The sequence below is a fragment of the Hermetia illucens genome, chromosome 7, assembly GCF_905115235.1.
Source record: "Hermetia illucens chromosome 7, iHerIll2.2.curated.20191125, whole genome shotgun sequence".
NCBI classification, from domain to species: domain Eukaryota; kingdom Metazoa; phylum Arthropoda; class Insecta; order Diptera; family Stratiomyidae; genus Hermetia; species Hermetia illucens.
In genome coordinates, this window is record NC_051855.1 from 13279579 (window position 1) to 13298333 (window position 18755).

Here is an 18755-nt window from a genome sequence, read left to right on the forward strand (position 1 = left end):
ATGATTCGGCCAACCGGCCCTGACTCGTTAGCTTCGAATTTGAGCGAGGATTCACGTTTGTTTAGGCTGTGAGCGAGAGTCCGATGGACATCTTTTTCGCTAATGAACATTTACACAAGATTTATTTCAAATTTGCATCTCAGCGGCTTCCACGTCCAGAGTTGAGCTAATGATGTTGCCGTTTGCAGGTACGTGGATAGTGCATTCAGCTCAACTGATGGGTGGGTGCATTACGGGCTCTTCCGGCTTAAACGACAGGGCGAGCTGTACATGGTTGGCGGGCTTAAGACGTGAAGAAACTTCAAATTAATTTCGAAGGCTGTCGACCGCTAATTCATCGACTCGCATCACCGACAGGATACCCTCTAATTAGATTTAAGGAGAAACAAAGTGGGTAGGCGTTTAGGCGTTAAGGATTCTTGGAACTTGGAGATGTCTAAAGCCTGCCATCCACATACAGTTCGGCATTGTCAGTTACGCCTGGATAGGCCGTATTTACGTGCATCCCGCATTTGGTCTGTCCCGTTTTGATTGTTCAGCGGCCGGTAATGGAATGAAAAATTATTCACGTTTATTTAAAATGTGAGCGAGAATTTGATGGGCATTTTTATCGCTAATGAATAATTTATCATCATCAACGGCGCAACAACCGGTATCCGGTCTAGGCCTGCGTTAATAACGAACTCTAGACATACTGGTTTTGCGCCGAGATCTACCAATTCGATATTCCTAAAAGTTGCCTGGCATCCTGGCCTGCGTCATCGTTCCATTTCAGGCCAGGCCGGCCTCATCTTTTTCTACCATTAATATTGCCCTTATAGACTTTTCGGGCTCGATACCGATTAAGTCACTCGCCCACCGCAACCTATTCAGCCGGATTTTATCCACAAATGGACGGTCGTAATATCGTTCATAGATTTCGTCGTTATGTAGGTTACGTAATCGTCCATTCTCATGTAGGGGGACAAACATCTTTCGGAGGATTCGTCTCCCGAACGCAATTTTTGTTGCTAAGAACACACGTTTCCGAGGAATACATGTATAGTAAGAGCTTTGACCCTATGGTGAGACGTTTCGAGCTGAACAAATTTTGTAAGCTGAAATAGGTTCTGTTGGCAACCGACAACCGTGCGCGGATTTCGTTGTCGTAACTGTTATCAGTTCTGATTTTCGACTCGAGATAGAAAGTTGTAGTCTCCTATTTTTATTCTTCCTGTTTGACCAGTGCGGTTTGATGTTGTTGGTTGGTTGGTTTTTGGTGCTGACGTTGCCACCATGTACTTCGTCTTGCCTTCACTGATGTGTAGTTCAAGATCTCGTGCCGCCTGCTTGATCTACACCAAGGCAGTGTGTACGTCTCGTGTCGTATTTGGGTGGACTTAAAGAGGATCGTACCTCTCGCATTTACCTCAGTATCACGGATCACTTTTTCCAGGGTCAGGTTAAAGAGGACGCATGATAGGGCATTTGCTTGTCTCAGACCGTTGTTGATGTCGAATTGACTCGAGAGTGATTGTGCTGCTCTGATCTGGCCTCGCACATTGGTCAAGGTCAGCCTAGTCAGTCTTATCAATTTCGTCGGGATACCGAATTTGCTCATGGCCGTGTACAATTTTACCCTGGCTATGCTATCATAGGCGGCCTCAAATTCGATGAGAAAATGGTACTACTGATGTCCATACTGCAACAGTTTTTCCATCACTTGCCGCAGAGAGAAAATCTGTTGCTGATTTGCCTGGAGTAAAGCCTCTTTGGTAATTATTCTGGGCTTATGAGGCTATCTGACCTAGCAAGATAGCGGAGAATATCTTATAGATGGTACTCAGCAACGTGATACCTCTATAATTGCTGCATTTTATGTATGGGACAGTTGGCAGTCGTCAGGCATTGATTCGCTATATCATACCATGAGCATAAGTTGATGAACCACTTGGTGTAATTGATAGTCTCCATATTTAACCAATTCGGCTGTAATTCCATCGGTTCCTGGCGGCTTATGATTTTTAAGCCGATGACTGTTTCTTCCATGCTTGTTAGTGGGAGCATTTGTACGTGGTCTTCAGTTGGCGGGACTTTCAATTCGCCGATATGTTGATTGTTAAGCAGTTGATCAAAGTACTCAACCCATCACTCCAATATGCCCATTCTGTTGGAAATCAGATTTTCATTTTTGTGTCGGCAGGATAAGCATCGAGGTGTGTAAGGCTTCATCCTGCTGACTTGTTGGTAAAACTTTCGCCTGGAGTGGTTGCTCTCTATACTTTTCGAGTTCACAGACTTGTTGGTTCTCCCAGGCTTCCTTTTTCCGTCTGTGAAGTCGCTTCTCCGTTCCTTTGAGAGCGCAGCATTCTTCCGTTCCATTGCTAGCTTACATTCATCGTCAAACCAGCCGTTCCGACTCTTTTTGCGGCTGGGGCCAAGTATGTTTGTGGCCGTATTTATGATAACGTTCATCAGGCTATTGTGAAAATCATTTGTTGATGCATTATCTCCAGGATCTCTGTTGACTGTGGTTATTGCGGCATCCATTTCCCCCTTATAGGTTCTACGGAAGGCTGTGTTGTGAATGGCTTCAGTGTTAACTCTCACCTGATTGTCCGAGGGGATTCGAGGTGGTGTTGTTATTCGAGCTCGGAACACCATGCCAACGAGATAATGACCCGAGGCTATATTAGCCCCCCTCTATAAGTTCTCACATTCATCAAGGCTGAGAGGTGGCGGCGGTCGATCAACACGAGACCAATTTGGTTGAAAGTGGAGAGGTCCACGTTTGTTTGTGACCGCTTTCCGCGCAAACCAAGTACTTCCAACAACCATTTCGTGTGATACTGCTAATTGAATAACCTGCGATCCGTTATAATTTGTATTTTCATGTAGGCTACGGGAGCCGACGTATCGCCTGAATACGGGCTCCGTTCTTACTTGGTTATTAAAATCCCTAAGTATGATTTTGATATCATATCTGGGACAGGCTTCGAAGGTTCGTTCTACTGCCTCGTAGAAGGTATCCTTCTCCGAATCGGCAGTCTCCTCTGTAGGGGGTGTGAACGTTACTGATGGCCTCACGAAATGAATCAGGAATCTTGAAAGATTTGTGCTATATAGGGTCATGTGTCCTGAGGTTGAAGCTCGCAATTAAAGTAGCGAAAATACGAAAACTTTTATCATTAGAAGGTATCAGACATCGCGTAAACCCTTATGTGAGCACGTCAACCCATAGCACCTCAAACCGGCACTGCTGGTTCCTGACAATGCGCTCCAACTCCGAAATATTTCAGGAAGCTGATCCACTCGTCGTCCATCCTGGGCTAGTGGGTGCCATCGCCAAAACAACCCCCTCAAACCAGCCACACTGACACTTCTTTCGAAGTATGCCTTTTTTTCCGGAGGTGGTAATCTTCCAAAGATACTAGTACACATCCTTCAGAGTGTGGGATTTTTACCCACTAAAACCACCTCCAAAATCGTGTTCTTCCTCGTGAAACCACCACAAAGTATTTCGTAGCGAGGTGGACATGGTTCTAGCCCATCGATTGCATTCGCAACTGAGCCTTTCTCGTCTCCTCTGTCTATGTCTCTAGCCTGCACTGAACCTGCCCTATCATGCCATTCACTGCATTCCCAATTATATTTTTCGGTGCTACTGTTCCTCCCAATGTTTCCTCTAGACTCTTCCTTTCCTCTGCGAATCTAGAGCAATGAAAGAAAACATGCTCCGAGTCCTCCGGAATACCGTTGCAGTTGGGACAGTTGGTTGAACTGTCCAGTTTAAACCTATAGAGGTGTTTACGTTAAGCTCCATGACCCGTGAGAAACTGCGTGAGATCATAGTTTATTTCAACATGCGTTCTCTGCGTCCACACATTGATGCTGGGAATCCACAGCACACAGGCCCCCATCATTTGACATCGTCCTTGCCAGGGCCATGCTAACATTGGACGCCTTGGTGCAGAGATTTTGTAGGTGCTCATTGCAAGTGCAGAGTGCATAGCCATTCGCTTATGTTATATGTCGACCGATAACAGCCGGTTTCATTTTTTGGCTGAGTAAGGAACCTACTCCGAGCGCATGGTTTACTGGATGGCTGCTATAATATATGGTGTAGTGGCTCTTTTCCAGGAAAACCGTCCCTGTTCTACGCGTTTCCGGCAATGCTGTTACGTCAGCCTTATATTGGGGCAGGGTATCGGCTAGCTGCTTGGCAGCTCCATCTCTGTACAGGAAGTGCACGTTCCATGGGAAAATGCGCAGGGATTTTTGCTTAAGAAGTGAAATTTCGAAATTTCCCCTTATATTCGTTATCTCTCTGTAAAGCAAAGCTTGTGTTGGTTTGAGTCATTACACAGATTGGTTTGAGCATTTGATATATTTTCGAAAAAGTCTATGCTCAGTATTTCGAAAATATATGTTGCTCTGCATTCGCCCGCGCCCATGACGCTTGGGGCTGGGAGTTGCATTCAAGCTTTCGAAGCGTCGACACGCAAATTTGTGTAGTGATTTCCGGTGACTGACTACTTCCAATGTAGTCCAAATGTATGGCTTTGATCATGGGCAAGTATTTTAATATTTTTTCATGGTCTACCCACGTATCCATAAGATCTCTAGTAATTATCAAATACTATTCAACGCCTTCCTAAAATGGGATCTTTCCCGAAATGTCCGGAAAGTCCGGATCCTTTTACAGATGGCATACAATAATGGCCGGCGTGGTGGCAAACGCAAACTCATTCGCTGACTTTACCTAGGAATATAGTAGAAATATTGGAAGAAATGATGATGAGATGAAATAAGGGATTAGACAGGGGCAATATCCTTCAACAATTTTAAAACGATCCGAGCAAGATATAGATCCTTTGGAAGTTGGCCAGAACAGCCACGATTATCCTCGGAAAAGGGATGAAGATCGCATAATTCTAGCCGAAAAAGAGCTGCCGCTGGAACGCAAGAAGCAAGAGTTCGTTCCAGACAAAGAGCAAAAGGATGCCCTGGATATTGCCGTTGAATCTGCCACGAGTTATCCTAAGAGATGATAAAGCTGGCTTGGTGTATAATAAATTAGGCAGCCCTTTTATTCACAATGTGTGCGGTATGCGTCGAACCATCGTCATCTTGGAGAATCCAATGCTCTCCAGGACCAAAGCTCTCCACACAAGGATTAAAATTTGGTTCCAACTGCCTCTTATCATTACAAATGTTTGATTTGATTTTGGGGACCAAACATCCGTATCCATAGGCTTGCAAGTGCGTTGGTATGTTCTAACCAGGCAAGCATGGCGAACAGCGTTTGCTAAGACGTAGAGATGCACGAAACATCACCTTAGTTTGTATGCAATGTGATATCACATCACAAAGGTCACCTTTAATTGCAAAAAACCATTATATATTAGGTTGATATCTTTGGCTGTTGCAGCTGCAGTAACCAAGCAAGAACTCCTTTAGGATCAGCTTATTATCTGAGCTTCTAGTTGGAATTAGTAGTTGCAGCTAATGAAGACTAATTACGGCAATTTTTTTGTAGGCGATTCACCCTCTCCTCTCATTTGTAGTAGTATGATTCCCGCTTGGAAAAAAATCTCCCACAGGGCACTGATGTTGCATTGAGCATGAATGCCTATAAACCAAATTAGGGGATCCTCATCATCATAATCAACGGCGTAACACATGGCATCCGGTCTGGGTCTGCCATACAAAGGAACTCTAGACGTCCCGATTTTGCGCCGAAGTCTGTTTCGATATCCCTAAAAGCTGTCTGGCGTCCTGATCCACGCTGTCGCTTTATCTCAGGCAGGAACTGCCACGCCTTCTTTTTCTGTAACATCCTGTCTTGCCGAGCTGAATATTTTCCGAGGCTTAAATCCTGAGGCCCTTAGTAGCTACGGATACTAAATGCATTTGATTATTCGACCCTGGATCATGCCCCAGCCATCCACAGGCTTGCAGTATCCCCAGTACGGTGAATTGCATCTGTTCCGTTGTAGCTAAGTTGGGGGTCACATCTTGCGGGAAACAGACACACCTTTCCCAACGTCCCGTACATGCTATCATTGGAGGAGGATGCAGGGAAACATCCCTGACATCAATATCACCAAGTCGTCGACATACGCCACTACCTTCATCCCGTCAAAAATTCGCAAAAATTTTGTCCATCACTTTTAACCAGAGTTTCGGAGAGATGGCACTGCCCTAAGGGGTGCCTCTGTTCACAGCTCTGGTCAAGTGATTGCCTCCCAGATCCGACTGGATGGCACCTAGCATGGTTATTATCCAATGCGTAAGATACCCCTCCAATCCAATACAGGATGACGTTGATACTTACATTGTTGAATGCTCCCTCTATATTCAAAAAGGCAGCTAGGGTATACTGCTTGTACTGCAGTAACCTCATGGAGAGCAGTTTCTGTGGATTTGCCTTTCAGCTAGCTCCGGTAAATCTCAACAAACCACGGAGCAACCTTTTCCTGCTGCTTCTGTATCATGACTGGCACTATGCCGTCTAAACCCGGAGATTTACATGCGGAGAAGCTGTTTATAGCCCAGTCGGTGTTATCCTCGGTAATTACCGATTTGTTAGCTTCGCACTGCTGCGCATGAAAAAATGCCTCTGGACCAGCAGCTCCAAGTTTTCAACGGAAAATACCTCTATGAGCCGACTTTTAAGAAAGGACGGGCTCTTATGTTCCTTGCACGGAATTTTACTGAACCTTGCGAATTCACTGGTGCTTTCAATGCTCTGACAATAGTCCAACCAAGACCACCTCTTGACAGTTGTGATGGTCGACTTGTACTTCTTCAGACAGTCCTGCCAATATTTAAGCCTGTGGCAGATGTTGAAGATCTCTCCCCCTCAGCTCCTTGAGACTGAACAAATCTTCATTCCAGCACGGTGAGAGTGTGTCTTGCTGTACTTAGTAGAGCACGATACTTTAAAGGCGGTATCAAATGCCTTTTCCAGAGCCCCGACCTTTGACTGCAATTCATTTGTCGTGGCAATCTTACCAATTTGCGCGCCGGGAGGTTTGTTCTTGATAGCTTGACTAAACTTCTTCCAGTCGATCCTCCAGGGGTCTCCAGGGTTTAGAGGACTTTGTGGCGAGATCTAGACTGAAAAGTATCCTACTATGATCTGAGAAGGATCTCTGGTCAGACACAGTGGAATTACCATCCACCAACGCCACACGTAAGTGGGTCCTAGCCACGCCGCTGAAGGGTTTTCCAGTTCGTGGCACATGAGCTGGCTGTTCCTGCTTACCTTTCTGCAGAGGTTCCTTAGCGTCCGAGCTCTTTCCCACTCTGCTCCACTTGCGTTTTTGTTTGACCCCGTTTTGAGAACGATTGCGTTGGAGAGCGGTGGATTTATATTCCTCAACAATCGCCTGGTATTTAGCGAGGTCCTTTCATTCCGCTCGTCGACAGTACTGGTCTCCTTAGCAATCTTACTAAGAATATGCATGGCGCTCTGTCTACCTGCCGCCTCGCTCCGGGAGTTTCCTGCAATTGATTTCAGCACAGGGGTGCTATGACTGGCATCGATTATATTCTCTCTCCAGAAGCTCGTTATCCGATAATGCGTCTGGCATCACCATCTCTTCTTCTCTCGTCGGTTTGCTATTTTAATTTTTCTTGAGTTCATGTCTTGGTCAAAGAAGTAGTCCGAGAAGAATGTTCACCTAGTTGCCTGCCCTAAAATGCCTGCCCTAGTTTCTACACTAAACAAGTAGGTCACTAGTTGGCTCCAAGCCGATTCTGACCTCCTTTAGGATAGAATTCTGCTGGCTTCATACCAGCGACTCTATATTAGGAAAGGCGTAGCAGTTGGCCCTGGGCTGAGAGTAGTTGTTGCCCTTTCGTCCGAGGGGCCTCTCGAGTTTATTAGCCAAAGACAACAGCCCACCTACAACCAGCAGCCGGACCTCGTCCAAGGACAGCCATCACTTTAGCCCAGTGTCGGGCCTGGCATTCCACACTCGGCCAAAATTTTCTGATGAGATCCCATCGCAGTTATGCTGAACGCTCATTTGTCCTTTCTTTATAACTTTCTCCGATCTATTGTACCATATTGGGTATAAGTAGGTTGACTGAAATCATCCTCCATTTTTTCGGCTTTAGACCAGCGTCTGATACAAATAACGAAGGACAGTTACCTGTCCTCATTCACAAAGTTTCTAAGGACCTCCTACTTATTAAATCAATTCCAATATTTATGTACATATATTCACTGACTTCTAATACAACTTCAAGCCTCACTTATAGCGATCACAAGGACCCTTTCCATTAATTCCATTTGGTTCCGTTAAAATCACAAATATTCACAACATGCAGTCAATTCAAAGGATCGAAAAGTGTGAAGCATGTAAGTGGTTAAAAAGTAAATCAATGGCTATTCTCTATCGAAGATTATCCTTTTTCCCGTTAGGGTCCTGGATCTATTCGCTCCTTTGAAAATTTAACAGTCATTAAGGTTCGTGAAGCTTTTCATCCTTGTGCATATGTACATAGTGCAGTCTGACAAAACCGAATATCGAGAAGAACTGAAAAAATAATATTTAGGGTACTATATTCTGCATCAATGAACGTGCACAATGGAAATTAACGTGTCTCCATGCGTAAAAGGACAAAAGGACATACAGGGTGTTGTAATTCCTGTCCTATACTTTATATGTTGTAACGATCATATCCCGCCATAGAGTTCCTAGATGCTCGGTCGTATCCTGACGTGGATAACAACGGGCAGGGAAAGGTATTTGTACCTCCAGGAGCGGACCTTGTCAGCAATCTCAGTCTTTGTATAAAAGGTTGAAATCTGTGAACATCGATTATCGATAATGACGACTGATTTAATAGTTTTCAGTGCAAGTCAAGTGAAAATTTTCCGCGTTAAAGAATTTCCCTCTTATTTTTAAAAGGGCTCGTATTTGTACTATACAATGCGATTTTGGCTACCGGCATTTTTAGGCAATTTGCTGGTGCTGACAAGAAATAGCGTTTGGAAAAAAATCCCTAGGTTGGTAGGCAAGTAAAAGTAGCCTACGATTAATATTGTGGTGCGCCAACCTCAAGATCAGGGAGGCCTGACAAGAGGGGGTCGAAAGGGGGATAATTTTCATTCCAGACCGGTATATCGGTGAATACTGTGAAGGAGCGTCTTCCAGATAGCATTGGAACTACTTGATTGCGGTGAAAACAGTGGCCAGCTCCTGGCTGTAGGAATAGTAGCATATCTCCCTTCCCTTCCAGGAGAAAAATCCCAGTGGACGTGAGGTGCCACCGAGAAACTCCTTCTCCTCCCGGCTGTAGGAATAGTAGCATATCTCCCTCCCCTTCCAGGAGAAAAATCCCAGTGGACGTGAGGTGCCACCGAGAAACTCCTTCTCCTCCGGCTGTAGGAATAGTAGCATATCTCCCTCCCCTTCCAGGAGAAAAATCCCAATGGTGCCACCGAGAAACTCCTTTTCCTCAAGAGTGACGCGTTTCTAAGGCTAGCAGGGCGTTCCACTTCAAGAACAAAGTTATAGTGGCGTCCGTGGGCGACTCTTTGGGAAGTTCGTTCACCTGGAGTCCTTGACAGACAGCGGCGGTAAAAGTTGAGCATTCTGGTTTCGAAAAATCTTTGATGGGCTCGATCTTGCGTAATGGATACCTTATGCTGACTTATGCGTCACTGTTCAAACGCCACCTTTTAGTTTGAGTTCATGCTTGGTTTCACATGCATGCCCTGAATATTGGAGGTGTTGACCACTGTTACCGAAAGTCACGAAAATAACGTCCAATTAACACTCGGTGACTGAACAGAACAAGCTGTATTGCCTATTCCCATCGATAACCAGGAAAACTTAAATGAGGTGGAATGGGCTGAAATACTGACTGGGTGGACAAATGACACCCTTGGTGTCCGGGAACCGACGAGATTGCCTGGATCATCATTTCGAGGATCGACCTTTCGAGCATCTTTCCTGCCATGTCGATGAGGCGAATCGGTCGGTATGATGATGGGTGTCTTGGGTGCTTATTCGGCTTCGGGAGCAAAACTAGTTTTTGCCTCTTCCTTTATCCGGGGGAAGAGCGTCATCACGATTTCGAGTAGAAGATGCGGGCAGGTCAGTTGTGGTGTTCGCCCTCTCATCTTCTTCATAACCATCCTGTACGCTGTTCGCCAGGGGCTTTGGTCTGGGAGCATTTTCGCTTGCTGGTCTGTATAGCCTGCTTAAGGTTCACATATACTTGTCGTTTCTCGTCAAAGCCCGGTCTTCCTCTAGATCGTTGGCAGATCCTTCTAGCTCGAAAACATGCATCCCATAACACCGCGATCTTTTCATTCCACCAATAGTTTGAGCGCCTTTCTGCGAGGACTCGCCGTCTCGGCATAGCAGCGTGGCATGCTCTCGTTATGCGTCTCATCATTTGTTCTACCTTTTCTGTGACCGCACCACCGGGATTTTGGGCTTCCAATAGCATCTCGATGAATGCACCCTCTTCAAACTTTTTCACGGACCAGCCCTGGTTTCCAGCTACACGGAAATGAACATCGCCGCATGGCCCATATTCGATCTGGAGGAAAATTGCCTGGTGGTCACTGTGAGTATAATGCTCACTGACAAACCATGCTATTCTCTTCGCCAATGTGGTACTCACATATGTCAGATCGACTAGTGAGCCCAACCCTGTCCCACGAAAAGTGGAAACATTTCCCTTATTGGCAAGCGCCAAGTCTGGCTCCGCGAAAGCCTCGAGCAGGATACGGCCCCTGGTGTTCGTAGTGAGACTGCCCAATCCACGGCTCATCTGCTATGATCTTGGGGGTTCGACTTCTTGCATCCGAGACTAGCATACCTAGCATTCCTTCGAATTTTGCTATCATCGCGCTTGGTGGAGCATAGCAACTAAATATATAGATACCAGCTATTTTTGCCCTGACGACTCCAACTTCTGGAAACTCCATCACTCGCATCGCTTGATTTCCGCGCGCCCATGTTGCCGTCTTGCCAGTTGTCCAGGCACCGCTCTTATTATTGAGATAAGGCTCATTTTTTATGGCAGCTTCGATTCCCTTGTCATAGATGGTCTGCGAGGGAAGGTCTTGCGCTGCCTCGTTGTGGTTGAGGTTGATTTGTATCAACCTTATTTCTTTACTGCATTCAAGGCTTTCCTAAACACTGGGCATCTGATGCTGATTGGAGCGCGCCGATAGTCGACGCCCTTTCAGGCTCAGTCTTGCACTCCCTGAACATATGATCTTCTCCCCCACATTTTCTGCAACTATTTGACCTGTCATGGTCACCGGTGCATTTCGTTGCTATGTGGCCAAATTGAAGGCATCTAAGGCAGCGCTTGAGGGACACCTACTCCCTGAGTTGGCAAACGACCCAACCTATTTTTACTTCACCAGCCGCCAGCAGTTTGAACGCTGCTTCAGCTGGTAAGCTTGCAGTTGCTGCTTGCGTGCCTCCGTATGTCTTCCTCGGTCCCCTGATTGCAGAATCTTGCAAGCCAAGTGGTGCGAACTGCTTTTCTAAGTCTAAGCCGTCGCGGATATCCTCCTTGGTCGTGATTTCATCAGTGTCCTTAGATTGCATAACGATCTCCTGTTTTCTGGCCCATACTTGTGCTTCTTATCCTAAGGACTTCTTCAGCTTGTCGAGGAAATTTTCTACCGTTTTTCTCTCCGAAGACTTCTTCAGCTCCAGTATCTAATCTCCTTTTTGGAAGGGTCTGATTCGGTTGACGTTTTCTCCAAAGTCAATTAGCTCATGATGGGATTTGACCTTCCTGAGGATATCGGCGTAAGTCATATCACTTTTTTTGGAGATGATAATTAATTCTTTTATTGTGTCGCATGGAGCCGAGTCTACTTGCACTACCTAGCAGCCGCGGGCCTGAGATGGCGAAGTCTTACAAGCTGTGCCAAATCAAGGAGAATTTGGCCCGCTTATAACATAGCCCGATCACGAGAGCTCCTGTGCCAGACGCGCGCAAATGCATTCAAGATTACGGCGGTCTGTACGGGGCACTGGCCCATAGGGGACCATGCCGCTAGGCTCGGCTTACCCTACAACTCGCATTGCCGAAGCTGCGGAGAAGGAAGGGAAACCCTCATGCACTTTCTCTGCGATTGCCCGGCTCTGGCTCGAGTCAGGCTGCGGACACTGGGTAAACCATTCTTTGGGGATCTCAGTGAGATTTCTAGTTACAGGGTCGGAGAGCTGCTTTCCTTCGTGAATGCTACGGGCTGGCTCTGAAGATCCGAGCCAGCTGGACTCCGCTTCCCCTGTCCCTATAACAACAGTCACGGTCTTAGGAGTTTGTGGCATCAAAACGGCGCACCAAAGCGCTAATTGGGCTCCTCGGAGCGGCCACTGATACCTACCTACCTACCCATTGTGTCGCATTTTACTTTCCGCCAACCTTGGTCCATGCTTCCTTGGTTCCTTTTTGGGGCTTTACCTTCCTTGGGTCGATTGGAGCCGGCGCCGCAGTTTCCACGATTTTGGTAACTTTGTTTGCCCCTTCCCCTTTGCCGGTGACAGGCGTTTTTGCCTTTTCGCGTCCTGCGACGATCCGGAAGAATAGTTCGCGCCCTCTCTACTCCTCTTTTCAAGCTTACCGCCTTTTGGATTTTGAGGGGACTTCACTTGTGTTGCCTGGGTGACGCTTGATTTCTTCGTGGCATTTTTTTCGTCTTTGGCTAGTGCCAAAATAGTTTGTATAGTACACGAATGGTACGGACTATCTTTTTGATGGCTTGGTGCACATTGTCTTTGTCCTTTATAAATTCAGACAACTCTACCATTTTACCTTCGAGTAGGGCAAACGATGATTCGTCCGGATTGTCACACTGCTCCTCTGCATGGTTCTCTCACTGAGCACATTCGTATTTATTAGCCTTCCGGGAGCTTCCCTGATTTCCTTCCTTCATCAACGTTGATTTCGGAGGAGGTCGCAGCTCCTCCTAAATGGATAAAACACTAAGTCCTGCGGCATGTTCCGATCAGGTGTAGTCACCCCACTATGGGCTAATGAATGACCAGTTTGTGGGGCATCTTTTCGTGTATTTTGAACAAGCGTTCTCAGGAGTGATGCGCTCCTTTTAAATGCCCCTTTCTCCAGGCTACTTGTAGTATTCGATGCAACGGTGGCCTAGTATCACCGAGGCACTGCAGTTGAGGGATATCGACGGCCGGGAGCCGGCTTGCCCACTCCCAAAAGTTGTCGGTACTGGGGTTCCGAGTCCTTGCACCGTAACTTTTTCTCTCCTTCCTTCTTCCATATTGGTTTCTTGTTCTGGGTGTCCTTCCCATAGCCATTTTTGCCCATGGGTGGGTGTTTTTCTCCCACTTATCCGACCTGTGCATAAACATGCCCATGCACGCACACCTCCAAATGCGTACATGTGCATATTCCTATGCATCCGCTGAACATTCCCCTATCCGCACGAAGGGACACTCCTGATGGGAGATTGGGAGATCTGGCAACTATACACAGGTCCGTCTGTTTGTCCGTCAACCACCAACCGACCAAAAATAGTAAATATAGTCATGTGGGGTATCAAATGAAAGGTCTCGGTTAGTACTTTCCGAAGTTGGTCTTAGTTTTGACTTTTGTTGGAAAGGCCGGGAGTTGGGGGGTCGAAAGTGAGCATTTATTTAACGGGGCCATTCTCAGAAACTGCCTAACATGGTGGCTAGGCTCCGAAAACCCCAGTTAATTACTCAGAAAAGTCTGATTTGTTATGATTTCTTGGAGAGCAGGGGGTGTCTTATCATTTTTATCGACATTGCACGTTACGATCCATAATTAATTCCATTATTCCACAATAATTGTAACTACCTCAATTACCGGTAAATATATGTGGGTTACACAAACACTATTTATCCCCGTAAAACATTTTAAATAAATTACACAGTAATTTCACATAGAATTGCTTTTGTTGGTTTCCAACAGGAATAACTGAACAACAATAATCATTTCCCTCCTCCTACTCTGAATCCTCATCCTTCCATGGCAACTCTACACTTGGGGATTTTGATGAAATTTTATACGTTGCACGTTTGGTGTTCCCCGGGCGTAAGTTTTGTGGCCACAATCATTTTATCAGCCATTTCACTGAAAGGATTCTACATATATGTTCATGAAAGTTTTACTTTGCTTCAACGTTCGCATCCCTCCTTGATCGTTGTTTTGGGTATGTTCGTAATTAGATATAGATATGCGTATTTCAAAATGTTTGTTTGCGGTTTTGGCGATTTTCAGAGTTAACCAACTGTAAAGGAATTCAGGTTAAATCGAAATGGATACTGCCGGAGGTGTGACTCCTTACCACATTGGTGTATTGCTGGTTGGTCAGTTCACTCACTGTTTCCCGCTTTTCCTTCTAGATATTGTGGCCTGTTGGTGAGCACAATCATTTATTATGGATGCGTTGGCTGTCCGTGTGCGCCATGCTATTAGCGTCCGTTTATTCAGGCTTCCCTTCCTGTATGCGAGCCCTTTTTTATTCATATATGCATGTATATGTACGACCTGAATTCCAGCACTTGCTGTTACTCCCCATAGCTTTAATCATATTATAATGAGGCATCAGAAGGTAAATATGTATTATGGTATGCAAAAGGTTTTGGGTGCAGGACCGTCCCTACCGATGTGCGGCTTTAAATTTGGAGTGTGGACGTATAGAAAGGAAGGAGTCATTATCCTAGCCAATCATTATCTTCTGCTCTCCACCCTTTTGAATTGGTAATCTGATTCATATGGTGGGGAAATAAGTTCCTCTGTTCAGCCAGGACACTCCGCTTTGTCCATTTTTTTGCCGGCCATCCATAATCGATCTGAACCCTACTCTTTAGCTGCTGGGATGGAAAGCCTATATGAGTAGGTTCTGAAGAATAAGAATAGAATGTCATCTACCATACTTGTAAATGTTCCAGCGAATCGCTTGGTATTTGGCAGGACCCCAAATGTTGCTTCCTACTGTGTAGAAATGCTCCCCGGGAGCCTTATGAGTTGGGTCTTAAGAATACACTCAAAATCCTCCCTGCTTCCTTCAAAAGGCGACTAAAAGGGATAGAAATTTGTGGGCTGGCAACCGGCAAATTTTGTTACTTAACTGCTTTCAAAACGTCAACAACGCCTCGGATAGGAACTTTTTTTTGGGGGGTGCACCTACCCGTACGGCAAGAGTGTTAGGCTCCCGTAATGGTACGTCGTCAGACTACCAACCAAATACCTCCCCATTGTCAGATTGCTTAATAGCAATCCAGGCTAATGCCTGGAACCGTTTGTCACTTTACTTCGGGCTAGCCCCAAACCTCTCCCGCTTTACGAAGCCTTCAAATCAGAGGGAGAAGACTAAGGGAACTGTCAGCTGAAGGAACCCTGTGTCATCCGGCCCCTCCATCGCTCGAGGTCTATCTACTTTGCAACGAGAAGAACCCGAACGTAATGTGCAATACGGCTCCACCTGACAACACTTCTCAGCATTACCTCAACAATTTTGTCTGGAGAGAGATTCCCTTTGTCTAAATAGAGCTGCTGACGAATCCCATCCCACCTTTCACAAGAAAAAAAACATGTGTTGGGTGTCGTCCACAACTCCATTGCAAAACACACAATCCAATCTTGTGCAGGTAAAACTGAAAACCTCCATGCCCACTTAGGAACTGGGTAAGGAAATAGTCAGTCTCTATCAGCCACTCACCTAAATTGCCAGTGAGCCGTGCAGTCCATCTGTCTTTAGTTTCATTTTGTCAAGAGAGTTGCTATTTATCTAAGGTGCGTTGCCGTTCTTCACGAGCAACCACCTCCCTTGGCTCTTTCCCTTGCGCTTGCATTTGCCTTTACATTCCTTACCAAGAATGGCAACGAGGATCACTCCTTTCAATCACCATCACGGCCAGAGTTCAGAGACAGTGCGGTACGCAGATGCCACCCAGCAAAGCTCTGTCTTTTACTTGACGTTTACTATATACTCCTTGCCAAGAGCGTCAGACAGACCGCGTTGAACTCATTATAAGACGTCGCCTGCCAGACGTAGGGGGGCCAAATCCACCTGCAGCCTTCTTCGCTGCTACTTGGATTTGCTCAAAAAAGCTTATTTTCGAGCCAACAGTCAGTCCAAGGTACTTTATCGTTGGTTTTGACTCGAGTATCGACTCACCGAACGATATAGGACGCAGAGTCCGATTTCTCTTTTTAGTCAGGATGACTACTTCGGTTTTTTCCAGTGCGAGGTTGAAACCATTAGCAGTCATCCATCCACTTACTCGCCGCATCAATATGCCAAGTCTGGTTTGCGCATGTTCAACAGTGCGACCAGCAACAAGTGGCGCGACATCATCTGCATAACCGACCAGGCGCGACTCTTCTGGCATGTCGAGTTTAATTATACGATCATAGGGAGTGTTCCAGAGGTGCAGCCCTAGGAGAGATCTGTGCGCTACTCTGGACGTGACCTCTATCCTCCTCTGACTATCTAGCGGTTCATAGAGTAGGGAGTGGTTCTCCAAGTAGCCCCTCAATATCCGTAATAGCTAGTTCGGCGCGTGGAAAGTATTGTCTAATGTGCCTAGGATGTCTTTCCATCTTACGGAATCAAAGGCGTTTCTGACATCGAGCCTTATGAAGAGTACCATCCGTCGGGCTCGACGGCCATGTACCTCCGCTCGAAGAACGGCGTCCACGACTCACATGAGAGCCTCAACTGTGGCTCACCCTGCTCTAAAACTGCACTGCCCTGTGAATAAGTCTCTGGCAGCGCGTATCGTTTCAGCGAGTCTACCTCTGATGAGCTTTTCGAGCACTTTCCCAGCATTGTCAAGCGTACAAAGTGGGCGATATGAAGACGGCAACTCAGGGTCGCTTTTCCCTTTGCTGATGAGCGCAAGCCTCGCCACTTTTCAACGAGAAGGGGAAATGCCTTCTTTCAGGCAAGCTTTGAATATACTGAGCAGTAGGTCTGTCCGATGTTGGGAAAACAGTCTGGGATACCATCGGGTCCTGGAGCTTTCTTGTTTTTCATAGAGAGAACAGCCTGTTTCAACTCTTTTATAGAGAAAAATGCCCGTACAATGCAGTCCATCTCGTTTTAGTCCTTTGGTCTTAAGTGCACAAGGTTTCCGCAATTTCTCGATTTTTCGGGTTACTAGTGTGTAACCGAGTTATTCACCTCGGCAGCAGCGAGCTTCCTGTTTATGGCGCTGCGGCGTCTCCTTTTGGCTGATCTGTACTCTGTCAATATGGTACATGGCTCCTCCCGGGCGTGTAGATGTTATGCCAATCGTCAGAGTCTCCCGGAACTCTGCAATTTCCGCCGGCCACCAATACATAGAAGGTTTGCCACGTCTCGATGCCCTCCTGTGTATGGAAGCTCCGCAGGCCATCGTTATCAGGCTCATAACTGAATTTACAACATTTTCAGCAGCGCCACCACCCCCAGGGGTGGACTGGAGGGTGCAACTCCGCCTGTTCCAAGAGTTCCGACAAACCTCCCGGTGTTCACCCTCGCGACATTCCATCCACAGAAAAAGCGTTGGGGTGGCGCACACCGAGAGTTTGTGTTAACCACTTTGAAGGCAATATATTGATAGTCGCTTGCCGAGAAGTCTCCTAGAACTTACCACCGGTCCACCAGCGACACCAGTGGCTCCGACGTGTAGATTACGTCTAGAATGCTTCCTTCCTAGCCTGGGCGCCGGAACGTTGGAGTGGATTCGGTGGTTGAAAGTCCTGTTCTCGCCGCCATTTCGAGAATTCGTTTCCGTCAGGAGTCTGGGTGAGGCATGCCCTATTCAAGTGTCCTGGCATTGCAGTCACCCCTGACTAGAATCCGCCCCTCTGTGCCTAAGATAGCGTCCTCAAGCAAGCATGCGTCGAAAGTCTGGCATCGTCTCATTCGGTGTTAGATAGACACTGAAAAACGTTACACCTAAACACCGAATCCACACAAAGCCAACCTCTGGGCAAGAATCCTAAGGAGAGTGCCGTCCTGAACCCAGATGGCAACGGTACCTGATATGTCAGGGTGCCATGAAGCTGGGTCCTTGTTTCGATACTGCTCACGGATGAGCAATAAATCACCTTTGGTCTCCACAAGGAAATGCACTAGCAACTTGTGAGCGGTAGCACTCCCGTGCATGTTAATTTTTAGGATGAGAATAATGTCGACCACGTCCTAGCTCTTTCCAGTTCTGCTCGGAAGACTAAACACCGCCCCGAGCCCACAGTCTGAGCAACATTCTCATCAGACGTGTTAGGGTCCGTGCATAGAACGCGACTCTCCTATTCGTTGCAGATGTTCGCTTTATGGCCTGCTTGACTGCATTTGCGGCATGTTGCCCTTCTGTCAGGTCCCCGATAGGTTGCAGATGTGTGCCTATAATTCAAACATTTGTAACATTTGGTTGGGGTGGCCTGGATCCGTATCCTACACACTACTCAACCAATACTGGTTTTCCCCGCTGTTTAGAAGTTTCCTCGCGTATTGCTCGGCAACTTCCATCAAAGCGAGTTTTGGCCTCGGGAGTTCGCCGAGGTGATACCAATCCGGACATTGGTTACCTTCGGACATTTGCGTTTGATGGTCTCTTCTACCCCATTCTTTTCTGTGAGGTAGTCAAGATCTTGGATTTCCAGAGAGATCCAGATAGATCGCGAAGGAGCTCAAAAAGCAATCCGTCAAAGTTGGGCAGACTGTCACCTCGGGCGCTTCGCTGGTTCTCGTGGTTTCTCCTCGTGGTGTTCACATTGGGCCTCGATTGGTTCCGCTT